At 23.0% G+C, this 12,030-nt stretch overlaps 1 long non-coding RNA gene across 1 annotated transcript; it reads left to right on the plus strand.

Annotated features, from left to right (window-relative positions):
* The first annotated feature begins 6,735 nt into the window (after window positions 1-6,735).
* Window positions 6,736-7,368, plus strand: LOC124922719. The gene is made up of 2 exons (XR_007097858.1): window positions 6,736-6,814; window positions 6,910-7,368. It is a non-coding gene; the product is annotated as an uncharacterized LOC124922719 (long non-coding RNA).
* Window positions 7,369-12,030: the final 4,662 nt, after the last annotated feature.

The raw sequence follows: 12,030 nt of genomic DNA on the forward strand, positions 1-12,030 counted from the left end.
ATTTTTCAGATTGCGCTAGTAATTTATTATTAATATTTTCAATATAATATAAAAAATTAAATTAAAAATAATAACAATAATATTTAGGAATATGACCAAAAGTTCGGATTGTTCCAAACAGAGCATGATCTATACCAGAGATCGTGACCTTGTAATTAATAAATAAGTGAATGTAAAGAAGTAGGAACTATAGAGACAAAAAAAACTTTAAAATAAATTGATAAGGGAAAAATATATAAACTTTATCAAACAATTTTATATTATTTTTTCTTAATAAAAACTTATATTAATATTAATTTAATATATAACTATTAAAACTAAACTGTAAGCCGATATTGAAAAGTTTTAAAGAAAAATTATTATAACCATTGTAATTATTAAATATGGTTAATTAATTTAGGATATTAATGGTTGTTAAAATGATTGGTATTCTTAATATTTAATAATATATATTTTTAAATTATAGTGTTTTTAAGTACATTAAAGTGATTTTCTTCTTCTTCTTTATTTTTTCTAAACAAAATGCTTTTTATTATAGATCTATAAATATTAATTGTTTAAAAATAATGTATTTAATGAAGCCCATTAAATATTTGCAATGAATGAAAAAACAATAAAAATTGCGATTATTAATAAAATTTTCTCTTTTTATTTTTATTTTATGTTTTAAATGCGCACATATATATATATTTATAAAATAGATACTTTAAACTCCATAAAACTTTATTTAAATTTTCAACTATTTTTAATAATTAATTAGATTCCAAATTATTCAAGTTTTTAGTTGCATTGGTGACATAATTAAAAAAAAAATAAAAAATTGTACGTAATTACAAGAAAAAAAAAGTCTAAATAATTTTATATCTAAAATTTTTGTCTAATGTTTAGTTGGTTGAATTTGGGTTTAGTAATTTTGGATTGAATTTTAATTATTCGATTTTTCTTTTAAATTTTAAATTAAATTAAATCAATACCGAAACATAATATCCTATAAAAAAACCAAAAAAAATGTCATTAATCCTATTAATAAAATAAAATAATAACAACTAAAATAAATATAAACAAACTAATTATGTCCCAAGATCATTAATCACTTCTATTACTTATTGTATCTCCATATCGATCAACATCCATCCGAATAAACCAACCGTTAACAATGAAATGTAAAAAAATGACAAAATTAAAATAATATGTTCAAGAAGGAAATTCACTTACAATCCGATGGAGTTGTTTGTCAAAAATAAGTTGTATCTAAACCAGTGCATAGGTAAGGGAATCAAAGCAGTCGTTTATGGTCCCAAATTTTTTTGTAAATAAAATAAATAGCTTAGTAAGGTTTAAACCTAAAGCATCTTAGATATTATTATATCATTTAACTAATTAAGTTAAAATATTTATATTAAAAATAATACTAAATTATTAATGTTTTGAATATAATATAAAATATAAAAAGTTAAATAAAAAATAATAACAATTATATTTAGGCATAGGACCAAAAGTTTGGGTTGTTCCAAGTAGACCATGATCTATATCATGATCTATATTAGAGATGATGATTTTGTAATTATTAAATAAGTGAAGGTAAAAAATTAGGAACTATTATATATAGAGACAAAATAAACTTTAAAAAAATTGATAAGGGAAATATATATAAACTTTATTAAACAAATTTATATTATTTTTTCTTAACTTAACAATAATTTAAACAAAATCCTAAGGAATATTAATATTCACTTTATTGTATATTAATCAAATTACTTTAACTAATATGTATTTATATAAAAAAACGGTGAAAAAAATATTATGATAAAAATGTGATAACATTTTTAATTTTATTTTTAATCGTTTTATATTTATGAGCGGGTCAGCCCGCAATCCGATCCAAGTATCCATTTACTCTCACATATATATTCAAATTAACCTCCGCTCTCGACCCGGCAATCCGAATATTGTAAAAGTTAAGCATATATATATATATATTAATTTAATATTTAACCATTAAAACTAAATTGAAAGCAGATGTTAAAAATTTTAAAAGAAAAATTATTATAACAATTGTAATTATTAAATATGGTTAATTAATTTAAGATATTAAAGGTCGTTAAAATGATTGGTATTCTTAATATTTAATAATATATTTTTTAAAATTACAGTGCTTTTTTTTATAAAAATAATTACATTAAAGTGATTTTCTTCTTCTTCTTTATTTTTTATAAACAAAATGCTTTTATTATAGATCCATAAATATTAAATATTTAAAAATAAGGTATTTAATGAAGTCCATTAAATATTTGTAATAAATGAAAAACAATAAAAATGTGATTATTAATAAAATTATATATTTTCTTAATATATTTGACTTTATTTCAAATTAAAGTAAGAAATAATAATAATAAAAATACAAAATCACCTTAAATAAGTAATAAATCATTTCTAACAAAGTGAACATATTGATCAAACCATGATTCAAATAAAAAAATAATTGTTGTGTTTTATTGTTATAATGTTCTAAAATTTTACATGAATAATGATTCAAATAAATTAATAAAATTAAACAAAAATCACTTTAATCATATCAATATATAAAATAATTAATTTTAATAATTAAAAATAACAAATAATTTTTTAACAATCAAAATAAATTTATTTTTATTTTAGCTATTTTTTCAATGATTGTGATTATAACAAAGATTAATACATTTCAAAATTTTAAACTGGTTATACAGAATTGAGAAGAAATCCATAAACAAGAAGGAATTGATAAAAAGAATGAAGGTAGTTTAAGTGACAAAATTTATGAAGAAAGCATACATAATTCAAATTTGGAAGACAAATAAATATGGTTTGTACCATATGGACGGTGTTAAAAAGTAAAACCTACCCAAATTTACACAGTATTTAAAATGGATTTTCTCAAATAAATAAGATAATTTTTATATGTTTAATAACTTCAAGTTTGTTTATAATTTAAAACCCTAAATTTGTTGTGTGGTCAAATTATGGTCCAAACTTTTAAAATTTATTAAATAAACAGATGACATTTAAATTCAAAAGAAATAAAAATTCCAAAAAAGAAGATGCAAGGTTTGAAGTTTGAAATGGTAATTCAACCAAATTGTTCCGTATGGACGGTTTTCCCTAAAACTGAACGTAGATGAGACGAGAATGATACTTGTGTCTATCGTTCTGACCTGCTTTGAGCTCAGATTCTGCCATGAATAATATAAATATAATTAAATATATAAAATTACTAATATATTTATTCATTATATTTTATAAGACTTATAAGTTTGTTTCATTTTAATAATATAAAATTTTAATATTTTAAAAAATCTGTTTATATAATATTTATTTAAAAAATATATTTTATAAAAGGTGCCCGCGAGATTTCCCGAAACTAAAAGAGGCGAAGATTATATTAAAAATTCTCAAAAATAAAATATGGGCGCGAAAATGACAAATGAAGGGATGACAAATGCATTCCTCAAACCGTACATTGTCGTCCGTAATTAAAACATACTCTAACGTCTAAACCAATAATTTACCTTTTACTCACTGGTTTAAAATAGATATTTTTAATTAATAATTTTATTTAAAATAATAAATAATAAAATATTTTGAAATTATAATATTATTAAATTGTAATAAGGTTAATAATTTTTATTTATACATTACCTATTTATAATTATTAAAATCAATGATAACTTTAAATAAAATATTTTAAATCAAAACATTTATTTAAAAATAAATAAATATTTAATATATATACATATATAATTTATTTAAAATAACTAAATAATTAACTAATGATATTTTAGAATAAAAGTATTTTTTTTAATAAGATTCATATTTTTATTTATATATACAATTCTATTTATTTTATATTCTTATTTAAAATATATAAAAGTCTTATATTATAGAATAACTTTATAATATTAAAAATAATTATTATATATTTTATTACTCTTTTGAATTTATTTAATATGATTAATTTTTGTATTTTTAATAAGATTAATAATCTTAATTTTTATATATATAATAATATTATAATACATTATTATATAAAATATATAAATTTTTTGTCATTCGAATTAAAATAAGTTTATAATAATAAAAACAATTATTATTTTAAAATATTTTTATTATTTAATGTTTTAGTTCCATATTTATTTAGTAAATATTTTATTCTAATATAGATTATATGTATATAAATTAAAATTATCAATCTAATTAAAATTTAAAATAAAATAATAATTTTATAATAATTTATTATTTACTAATTTAAATAAAATTATTAAGTAAAAATATATAAGTAAATGAATAATTATAAGTACGATTAATTGGTGCGATTAAAAGTTGATTTACACGTGGCAATATAAATATAAATATAAATGTATTTCTAAAATCATAATAATAATTATTATTTTTTAATTAGTGAATAAATTTCACAAAGTATATGTTCGATAAATAATTATATTTAACATCTATAATCTTAAATATGTTATTTTTGTTAAATGTTTAATAGATTAGCTATAAAAATACATTTTGTATTACTAGAATATTTAAGTAATATATTAAATTAAAAAGATCCAACTAAAAACAATTCCTCAATAAAATCATATTAAATTATATAAAAAAACTAGTTCAAACATCATACTAAGTGGGTTCAACCGGCCGGTTAAACTGTTAAACGGTTCTAGTTAAGACCGGTTTTGCCTTTTTATTTTACAAACCAGTTAACCGGCCATTAATGGTATCGATTTTACCGGTTCTAGTTCTACCGGTTTTGATCAGTTCCGGTCCGGGTTTAACCAGGAACTGATAATTCAATTTTTGAAATTAAATAATAAATTTTTGAAATGATTTTTTTTAATTATTGTTTGCACTCTCCTATTATATAGTCTTCTCCCTCCTTTCTGTTCTATATTATAATATATTATATTGTTTATAATATAATATATTATTATTAAAATATATTTTATTGATATATTTAAGAATATGTTATAATATATTATAATATATTATTTTATTATAATAATATAATATATTCTATAGCTATTTTGTTAGTTTTTTATATGTTTATTGAGAAAATTCAAATTCATTATATCGATTTTTTACCCACCAAGTGTTGGAAGACAGCCAATCAGAAATGTTACGAAATCCCTCGCTCTCGGGGATGCCTTCAGCGTCAAAAAATGGGGAACATATGGGTTACTTCGAATCAATATAGAATTTTGACCTCACGTTCATTCTACATAAAGTTAAAATATGAAGGGAAGGTTGATGACATCAAGTTTTAACTTATTTGACTATTTTAATTTTGTTAATTTATAATTCCAAATTATTGTATCGTTATAAAAACAATTTTACATATTTTAATAAAATTATTTCAGTTTGTTTTTATTTTGTAAAATTTTATATAAATTATAATATTTAAAAAAATATTCTACATAAAATATAATTTAAAAATTAATTTTTTTTTTATAGATAATTAAATATTATTTATAATATATCTATTATTTATAAAATAACTAATACAAATTATAAAATATAAAAATATATGTTTAAATTATTACCGATTTACCGGTTAAACCGTTAGAAAAATAGATAAACCGAAAATTGAACCGTTTAACCGGTAAAAAACCAGTTAACTTGAACCGCTAGAACCAGTTAACCAATAAACCGTTAAAATGAAACCAGTTAACTATCGGTTCGGTTAAGTTACCAATTTGTTAGTTTCTTTGCACAGCCCTACATCACCTTATAAAATGATTTTCAGCACGAAATGAGGATAATACGAGGATTTAAATACGTGGGAAGTAAAACTGCAAAAATTTATGTGTTTGAATTTATGTATAATAATTTAAATTTAGCTCCACAATTGAAGATCTTTATTTTGTGTGTACAAATTTCAATTGAAAATTAAGCTTATACATAAACTCATATTTTTAGATTTAGAAAGTAACTCAATCCTTCACACAATTTTTTAACCTTCATATTTATATGGATAAGTAAAGATTAATTTCAATCTCCTTTTCATTTATTTTTATATTATAATTACATTTTCAAAACTAATTTTTGAGGTATAGTTAATATTAATTTGGATGTGGATAGATGGATAATTGTTCTTTTTTGATGAGTGTTTAATATGTTGGAATATCAATTATAGTTTTTGTATGTGAATGCATGGATGATGGTTGTTTTGATAAGTACTCATTATGTTGGAATATTAATGGAATGGTGATTTACTATATAACTTTTGCAGACTTCTTAACAAATATTTATTTTGTTAAAATAATATATTTTTGCATTTAATCTCGTGTAATATAATATTATTATATAATTTAAATTCAAATTTATGATTTATTAGATTGTCCTTTACTATTTGTCTTTAAAAATTTGTCACATATAGAAGCAATTTCGAGGATAAAATGCTTCAGGTTCGGGTTGAAGTTGTAAATAAATTTTTTATATATTAGTTAAAAAATTTTTTGAAATAAATGAATAATTTAAAATTGAAAATAATTTTCTTGTTTCATTATAATTTTTATTATAAGTTTAAATCCATTTCACAAATAATTGATAAAATTTTAAAGTCTAATTAACAAAACTGGGCCCGGTGATCGGGTCGGGCCCATAAGAAATGTCCGGAACTTAACCTAGCAACATTTTCTCATAGTAGCCGCCGCCTTCTCATTTCAATGTGCCTATAAATAAACTGTTATCACAAGTAATAGAGCACAAATAAACCACAAATGATACAGAAGATTAAGATTTCTTAGGTGATTATCGAGTTCTGATTGGAAGATGAAAGGTAAGAATCATTTCTTTGAAATAGAGTTTTGTATACAGATTAAAAATCCTGAAATTTAATCTAACTTTTTTTTTCTCAATCCATCTTATTCTCAGACTGAGTTCAGATTAGAAGATGAAAGGTGAGAAAATGGTCATTGAAAAGGGTTTTGAATCCAGAGGAGAAATCCATCTCTCCTCAAAGAGGAGAGTGATACTAAATGTCTAGGATAGTTTATATAAATTGTTGACCCCAATGCTATGACCGATCCGGTTAGCACTTGAGATTTCCCCCACCTGGAACAGAATTCACGGGCGCTGTCATAGACTCAAAGCTGAGAAGTTTCTTCTTGTAGAGATCCAAAGCCGCAGCCTCTGTCCATGAGAGGGTTTCTTCGTCTTGAGCAATCCGGATGAAGAAGGAACATGAAGCGTCTAGGCTTGTGAGATCATGAGCATCCAGATTGTATTCAGTCAGGAGCTGATGGAGAAGGGAAGAAATTGAAGACAATGTCCCAATTGGACTTTCACTTCCAATCATTGATGCTGATGCTCTCGTGTACCTGTCATGTCTATATAAAAATCAGATAAAAAATTAATTAACTTTAATAAATATGAGACTAGGTGTATAAATTTATTGTAAGAGAATTAATATAAATATTATTTTAGTATTTAATGTTAAGTTTAAATGTTTTTTTACGTTTTTGGTATTTTGATCACATTTTTTTGATATGTTTAACATAATTTTAATGTATTTATACGTTTTTGGCACGTTTAAAACGCTTTTAATATGTTTAACACATTTTTCACACATTAACCACATTAAACATGTTTTTAACACGATTTTCACACGTTTAACATGTTTTCACGTTTTTGGCACGTTTAGCACATTTTTCACGTTTTTGACACGTTGAACAAGTTTTTTTATATATTTTTGACACGTTAAACATGGTTTTCATGTTAAACACATTTTTTTTATGTTTTTGACATGTTTAACACGTTTTTGGCACGTTTAATAGGTTTTTGACACGTTTTTCATGTTTTTGACACATTTAACACGTTTTTGACACACTTAACACGTTTTGGTACGTTTTTCACGTTTTGGCACGTTTAACACGTGTTAAACGTGCCATAAACGTAAAAAATGTATTACATTTTCCAAAACGTGTATAATGTGCTAAAAATATGTTAAACATGCCAAAAATGTGTTGAACTTGTCAAAACGTGTTAAACGTGCCAAAAACGTGTTAAACATGTTAAAAACGTATTAAACGTGCCAAAAATGTGGAAAACATGTTAAACTTAATAAAAACGTGTTAAACGAGCAAAAAACGTGAAGACATATTAAACATGTGAAAAACGTGTTAAACGTGTTAAAGTGTCAAAAATGTGTTAAACGTGCAAAAAAATGTGTCAAAAATGTGAAAAATCTGTTAAACGTGAAAAATGTGTTAAATGTGTCGAAACATGTTTAATGTGCTAAAAATATGTTAAACATGCCAAAAATGTGTTAAACTTGTCAAAACGTGTTAAACGTGTCAAATATGTTAAAAACGTGTTAAACGTGCTAAAAATGTGTAAGATGTGTGAAAAACGTGTTAAACGTGCCAAAAATGTGAAAAACGTGTCAAAACCTGGAAAACGTGTTAAACTTGTCAAAACATATTAAAAATGTCAAAAATATGTTAAACGTGTCATAAACATGAAAACATAATAAACGTGTGAAAATGTGTTTTAAGTGTGAAAATGTGTTAAACATGTCAAAAACGTGTTTAAACGTGCAAAAAATATAAAAAATGCGTTAAACGTGCTGAACATGTTAAACATGTCAAAAACCTATTAAACGTGAAAAAAATGTGAAAATATATTTAAAAAGTTAACATTTTGAACCAATATTTTAATTTTGAATTTTGGAAGTTAAAATGTCGAACCGATATTTTTATTTTTAATATATTAAGTTAACATGTTAAACTAATATATTTTTAATAAAAATCAAAACATAAAAAAATCTTTAAAATCTTAATGAAATTTGTCAAACTAATATTTTAATAAGATAAATAATATATATTAAAATTATTTCTATTATATTCTATTTTACAAATATAGAAATTGAGATTAATTACAATTCTATAATTTTCTCAAACATAGAAATTGGGATTGAATTATAATTTTATACTTTTTTCTAAACATAATAATTGAATTGTATTTAAATGTCAATTCTCATGGAATTGAAATTGGAATTGCAATGCCAATTTCAATTTCAATTCCACCGATCCAAACATACATTAAAAGAAAAAAAAATAACGTTAATAGTTGGATTAATTAAATTTGGCTAATATTTTTTGGTTGTTAAAAAGATTGATATAAGTAATAATATTTTTTCATTACATTAAATTGCTTTTATTTTTCATTTTTTTTTGTTTAAAAAAGGACATTAAAGTGCCTTTTTTTCCTAGAAATTGATTTTGTAAAAGAAAAATCATTAAAAATGTAAGAATTAATAGATTTATCTTTTTCTTAGAGTATATTTGAATATATATGATTTTATTTCAAATTAAAGTAAACAAAAAATAATAATAAAAATAAAAAATCACACAGAAACAATTAATAGACCATTTTTTATATGGTAAACAAAGTGGACAAATTTGTATAATGTGTTATGATACTACCCTAATTAAAAAAAAAAACTAAATTTGTTGTGTTTTACTATAATATTTTTTTTTTTCGAAAAATAAATATGAATAGAGATTAATTACTTTTAAAACAAATTATGACACTTTAATTGGAATCCTCTTCTAAAAATAAATTAGTTTAATTATGGTACCTAACAGATAATTTAATAATCAAGAAATGAATAATAATATTTAGGGCTGACAATTTTGGACACGACACGAAAGTACGACCCGGACCGAACACGAAAACATCAAGTTAGAGTCATGTATTTTTTTGTTCATATCAAAATTAAGACTTGTTTAACCTAATTAATAAACATGTCAAAATCAGGTCGATCTGACATGACCCAAAATAGACCCGATAATCCGTTTACAAGTTTTTTTGTTGAGTTTTGTGTTATTCGTTTTTATTCACTCACTCATTTTCTTTAGTAAATTTTTTATAAGTGAATTTGTGATTTAACTTCATCTTTATTTTGTATTGATGTCATTTTAATTTGAAATAGAGAGATATGAATTAATTATATCGGGTTTGGTTCGAGTTGAGTTATGTAAAATTGGGTCAAACGAGTCAGGTTCAGGTCAAACACAAATAAATAGGTCAAGTTCAGGTTAGAGATTTTTGACCCGAATTATTAAACAAGTCAAGTTTAGGTTATAATCGTTGAACTCGTTAACCTGCTTACCCAAACCTGTCAACCTAAAATTTACCTAAATTGTCATCCAAATTGGGTCGGCCTAACATGACCCAAAATAGACCCGATAACCCGTTTACAAGTTTCTTTTGTTAAGTTTTGTGTTATTTGTTCTTATTCACTCACTCATTTTCTTTTATAAATTTTTTTATAAGTGAATTTGTGATTTAACTTCATCTTTATTTTGTATTGATCACATTTTAATTTGAAATATAGAGATGTGAATTAATTATATTGGGTTTGGTTCGAGTTGAGTTATGTAAAATTGGGTTAAACGAGTCAGGTTCAGGTCAAACACAAATAAATAGGTCAGGTTCAGGTTAGAGATTTTTGATCGGATTTATTAAACACGTCAAGTTTATGTTATAATCGTTGAACCCTTTAACCTGCTAACCCGAACCCGCCAACATGAAATTTAACTAAATTGTCACCTCTAATAATATCAATTCATTCATCAAACAATAAAAGAATAATAATCAAATATTAGACAAAACAATATTCCTTACTACTCCTATAAGTCATGAATAAAAAATTAAATAAAAAATTATTAATTTCATTTTTGTTAATATTAAATTAAATAAAGAAATAAAACTTTCACAAAAATATTACAGTAGAACAAAATTCATAATTAAGTTACTAAAATCTTTTGAAAAATTCAAAATGAAAATTTGAGTACTAAGAGAAATAAAAAAAGATAAAAAAATGATGAAATGAAAGAAAGAGAAACTAATATAAAAATAATAAAAAATTTAAAAATGAGATAAATTTAAATGGTTTAATTAATGAAAAAAAAGAGTGAGAAAATATATTATTATTTAATTAATAAATATATAAAGTAAAAAGTAAAAATTAACTATGTTTACTTAAGTTAAATGAGCATATTTTTGATAGTACGCATATTTAAATGATCTTTTATTAGTATATACGTCTAAGTAAGTTGTACAAGTACATATGTGTAAGAAGTATATATATGTCTATGTGAGTTTTTTCCTTTAAAAAATGGGCTACACAAAAATAAGAAGAAGTTCTTATTTAAAAAGAAAAAATATTGACAATATACCATTTGAGTATAAAAAACTATAGATATAAGAAAATTTATAATTAATTCAAATATAAAGATAAAAATAAGAAACATAGATATACAAGGTAAAACTTACATAAACTTGCACACGATTAAAGAAGATGAACATTGAAATCTCGAAACTCATCTTCTTGGTAGACGTCAAAAATGATGATGGACAAGCTATGTTTAGAATTGTGAAAGACAAAACTATTTATAAACGCTTTTCTTGGAATAAAAAATTACATTTTGTTTATATCCTTCAAGTTTCAATGTAACTTAAAACCCACAATTTGTGGTTTGGTGAAACTATGGCCCAAACTTTGACAATTTATTAATGTAGCGAAATCTTGAAAAACGAGTCAAACAAACCCTAATTAAAAAGAAATATTTTATTTTTATTAAAAATATTATTTTTATTTTTCTATTTTATTTTTATTTTATAAAAATCAAACAAGACATAAAAGTGTAAAAATAAAGAAATAAAACAAAAAAACAAATAAGGATTTAGGCATGTGTGGATCGGGTCTTGGGTCGGCATATGGGTTGGTCTCAGTTGAAAACTAGGCTAAAAGCCTAACCTCTCGGTAACGGAACGATAACCAACATCCTTCGGTCGAAGGAAAAAAATCCTCTTAATCTAGTAGGGAATTCCATTGGTCGAACGGCTAATGAATTCTCGGTCGTGCACCTTGATGAATTCTTAGTCGGACTCTTGTTCGAAAAACAAGCTTGAGTTTTTTTCTCGGTCGCAAGCAAAGCGACCTCGTTACCTCAGACAAAAACTAGGTTACCAGTTTTCTAGTGACGT

This window comes from Impatiens glandulifera, chromosome 1 (genome assembly GCF_907164915.1).
Source record: "Impatiens glandulifera chromosome 1, dImpGla2.1, whole genome shotgun sequence".
Lineage (NCBI taxonomy): Eukaryota > Viridiplantae > Streptophyta > Magnoliopsida > Ericales > Balsaminaceae > Impatiens > Impatiens glandulifera.